Source organism: Triticum dicoccoides, chromosome 1B (assembly GCF_002162155.2).
Source record: "Triticum dicoccoides isolate Atlit2015 ecotype Zavitan chromosome 1B, WEW_v2.0, whole genome shotgun sequence".
Classification (NCBI taxonomy): Eukaryota; Viridiplantae; Streptophyta; class Magnoliopsida; order Poales; family Poaceae; genus Triticum; species Triticum dicoccoides.
This window is the reverse complement of record NC_041381.1, coordinates 137116453-137121286: the sequence shown is the minus strand read 5'-3', so window position 1 is coordinate 137121286 and position 4834 is coordinate 137116453.

Below are 4834 nucleotides of genomic sequence, written 5' to 3'. Positions count from 1 at the left end.
TTAATGGCGTTGCACTCTACGGTGGACAGGGACGATGTGATACTAGACAAGAGATCCAAGTCCACCTCTTTTAAACCAGCGGACGAAATAGTCAAATTCCAAGTCCATCCAACGGACCCTCCAAAACGGCCTCCATCGGGGCACAATTAAAACCCGATGTAGACGCCGCACTCAGAGACTTTCTGCGAGAAAATTGGGACATTTTCGCCTGGCACCCCTCGGATATGCCAGGAATCCCACGCAGGCTGGCCGAGCACAGCCTGAACATCATAAAAGGGTTTAAACCTGTCAAGAAGACCCTACGGTGCTTTTCCGAACCTAAGAGACAAGCCATGGGAGAGGAGCTATCAAAACTGCTGGAAGCCGGATTCATCAGAGACATAAAATATCCGGACTGGCTAGCAAACCTGGTGATGGTACCAAAGAAGGACAAATCTTGGAGCCTATGTGTCGATTTCAAAGACCTAAACAAGGCCTGTCCAAAGGACCCTTTCCCACTCCCCCGAATTAATCAAATCATTGACGCCACCGCAGGACACGACTCATTGTGTTTCCTCGATGCATACTCTGGCTACCATCAAATCAAGATGGCAGAGTCAGATCAGGCCGCAACGGCATTCATCACCCCATACGGCCCATTCTGCTTCAACACGATGCCCTTCGGGCTCAAAAACACCGGCGCAACATATCAGCGCATGATTCAGACATGTCTGGCCAACCAGATCGGCAAAACAGTCAAAGCATACGTAGATGACGTGGTCATCAAAACAAAACACGTCGATACTCTAGTAGACGACTTGAGGCTCATGTTCGACAATCTCCGAACATATGACATTAAGCTCAACCCGGAAAAATGCGTTTTCGGCGTACCAGCCGGAAAGCTCCTGGGCTTCATCGTATCCGGTAGAGGAATTGAAGCAAACCCAGCCAAAATCCAAGCTCTGTCACAATTAGATACCCCAAAGGACCTCAAACAAATACAAAACTGACAGGATGCGTGGCGGCTCTAAGCCGCTTTATCTCCCTCTTAGTAGAAAAGGCATTACCCCTCTATCGCCTCCTGCGGCGCACCGACCACTTCGAGTGGACGGAGGCCGCCACGGCCGGACTCAAAGAAATAAAATCCATATTGGCAACAAATCCGGTCCTGGCCGCGCCCAACACGGGCGAACCAATGCTATTATACATCGCGGCAACCCATCAAGTTGTAAGCGTGGTGCTCGTCGTCGAACGAGAAGCGGACGGACACAAGTTCCCCCTCCAAAAACCAGTGTACTATGTGTCCACTGTGCTAACTCCATGCAAGTCACGGTACCCGCATTATCAAAAGATAGCATACGCGGTGTTGATGGCATCCCGGAAGCTGCGACACTACTTTCAAGAGTGCTCCATAACAGTGGCATCCGAAGTACCCCTTAATGACATTATAAACAACTGCGACGCAACAGGCCGAATTGCCAAATGGGCCATCGAGCTCCTCCCGTTCGACATAACCTACAAGCCAAGGCGAGCTATTAAGTCGCAGGTTTTGGCCGACTTCATCGCCGAATGGACTGAAGCCGAACTCCCTAAAGAATACGGCGCATACTCCAACTGGATCATGCACTTCGACGGCTCCAAAATGTTGGCTGGCCTGGGGGCTGGCGTCGTTCTGACGTCCCCAACTGGGGACACAGTCCAATACGTACTTCAGATAATGTACACGGATTCGAACAACGCAGCCAAATATGAGGCCCTTTTACATGGCCTCTGAATGGCAGTCTCCATGGGCATTCAGCGCCTAGAGGTCCGCGGGGATTCAAATCTTGCAATATCCCAAATAAATGGAGACTTCGACGCCAAGGACCCGAAAATGGCAGCTTACCGCAACGCCATCTTAAAGATGTCAGCTCGGTTTGAGGGGCTCGAATTTCATCACATAGCCCGGGAAAATAACCAAGCAACAGACGTGCTGGCACGCATCAGCGCCAAGCGCGAGGCCGTCCCTCCCAACATCTTCCTAGAAAGGTTGTTCAAGCCATCTGTATCATGGGAAGGAGAATCCGGAAACAATAGCCCGGACACAACTACACTGCCCCTCACCGAACATTTTGACACAATTGGGGGCTACGCCAACGAAACAACGCCGTCAGCCCACGAAATAATGGCAGTCATTGCCCCTTGGACAGAACCATTCCTAGCCTACCTAACTAGGCAGGAACTTCCTGAGGACCAAAACGAGGCCCGCTGCATAGTGCGGTGATCTAAAGCCTACAAAGTCCATGAGGGAGATCTTTACAAGAAAAGCACAACCGGAGTCCTTCAAAGGTGTATCTCCGAAGAAGAAGGGCGAGACCTTTTGGCTGAAATTCATGCCGGACTCGGCGGGCACCATGCCGCAGCCTGGGCCCTTGTAAGCAAGGCCTTCCATATCGGATTTTATTGGCCAACGGCCCGGGCAGACGCTCAGGACTTAGTACAACGATGTGTTGGTTGCCAGTTATTCGCCAACCAAAGCCACATGCCGCCTACCGCCCTACAAACTATACCCATTACCTGGCCTTTCGTGGTCTGGGGGCTTGACATGGTCGGACCCCTTAAAGGAGGAACCCACAAGCAAAAATACCTATTGGTCATGGTGGACAAATTCACCAAATGGATAGAAGCCAAGCCTATAAAGACGGCCGAATCTGGACCAGTGATAGACTTCATATCCGAGGTCGTACACCGTTACGGCGTCCCCCACAGCATCATAACCGACAACAGCACAAACTTCACGGCCGATGAAGTCAAACTTTGGTGCAAAAACATGGGCATCAAGCTCGACTATGCTTCAGTCTATCACCCTCAAACTAACGGTCAAGTCGAACGGGCCAATTATCTCATTATGAGCGGCATCAAACCCAGACTAGTGCGATCGCTCAAGGAATCTGACACGCACTGGGTAGAGGAGCTTGACTCCGTACTCTGGGGGCTGCGGACCACGCCGAATCGCACTACCGGATTCACACCATTTTTTATGGTATACGGCGTAGAGGCAGTACTGCCATGCGACATAATCCATGACTCACCTCGAGTGCGCATGTACGAAGAAAGAGAAGCCGAGCTCGATCGGCAGGACAGCTTGGACACATTGGAAGAGGAGCGCGACGTGGCAAAGGCTCGTTCCGCATTCTATCAACAGCAGGCTCGAAGATACCAAAGTAGAGAAGTACGGGCCAAAACATATAACGTTGGTGAACTAGTTCTACGCCTGCAGGACAAGAAAAAGGATAAATTAAAGCCCAAATGGGAGGGCCCCTTCATCATCGACCAAGTACTGACCGGCGGAGCATACCATCTATGAGGCGCATCGGACAACTGACTCGAGCCGAACCCATGGAACGCAGCACGCCTATGAAGGTTCTACGCCTAGCACCGGACTCCGTGTTCGTCTCCTTCCCTCGTCCCTTTGTTTTATTTTTTATTTTTATTTTTGGCAGTCCGGGATTTTGTTCCTTCTCCCTCCCCTTTTTTCTCACAAGCCCTTAGGGGCTTGCATGTGCAATATTCGCACGCACCCGACGCGCTACCTGCGCTCACAATACCTGGGGGCTTCTCTACCAAGAAGTTTATATAAAACGGGCCTCATGCCCAAAACATGTGTGATGCTTCCGCATGAACCTTTTATACACCATTATATGCATCGATATGACTTAAGTTTTGGCCAAGCTGGGTTGCCTGGCTTCTGTGCTTACCCCTACGTTCCCATTCGTTTGGCTAGGTGGTAAAGGGAGCACCTCTGCGATTGTTACTGCCGGGTCAGCCGGATGTGTACCTCAGACTGGGTGAAGCCGAAAGCTACTGTTCTTAAGGGAATATTCGGTCGGTGAACTAAAAGATGATCTTTCGTATTTATTCATTTGCCCCCAGATGCTTTTCTGCTCTTTCCGGCAGTTCAGACATGCACTTTAGGGCATGCCTCCCAGGGAAAGGAACCCCTAACGGAACTATTCTCTCTGGAAGATGTTTCTTACTAACTATGTAATATAACATAACTAGTTGGGCACTTGTCTGCTAAAGCACTTATGACCCCTACGCCTTGTCTCCATGCATGCCCTGGTTCTTACATAACCACGAGGGTATTTGGACACACTCCGGACTATAGGGTCCAGAGGTCGAAGCAAAAAGGTCCGCAATGACAAACGATCTACAATCCGGCTAGAGGACATTTTATATGTCATTTTTATAGAGTCAATCCGACTCGGCATATTCTTCTTCAATGCCATCCAACAGGCGGTCTAATTTACAGTCCTGTTGGGAATACTTTGCAGCCAGCTCCACCTGGCCATATGCCAAGCTGACCGGGATCTCCTTTCCGTCCGGACCTATAGGGCCGACCTCGGCCATGTGGTTTGGGTCAGCCTTCGTGTACCGAGTCTTCACCATGGCCCAGGCCTCCCTGGCACCTTGACGACAAGCCGATATCTTCCACAACCGGAAGCGCTGCCGCCCTCCCTCCAGCTTCTTGGCAAGCTCCTCAAGGCCTTCGGGCACGGAGAGGGATGGCCACATAGCCTGGATGACGCCTTGCATTGCCTGCCAAACTCGCTCGTGTAGTTGCAACAACTCGGGAAGAAGGTCTCCCAATGAACCGGGCATTTCCTCCGGCGGACGACTTGTCAGCAGACCTACAGACATAGCTCTGTCAATCAACTTCCTCGCCGAATTCTTTTTTCGAAGATTCGTTCAAGCACTTACTAAAAATACCGCATCGAAGTCGCCGATTCTCCTTCATGGCAGAAGACAGCTGAATATGAACATCTTTCAGTTCCTCGCCTAGTTGGGTATTGGCGTCTTGAAGCTTGTTCTTCTC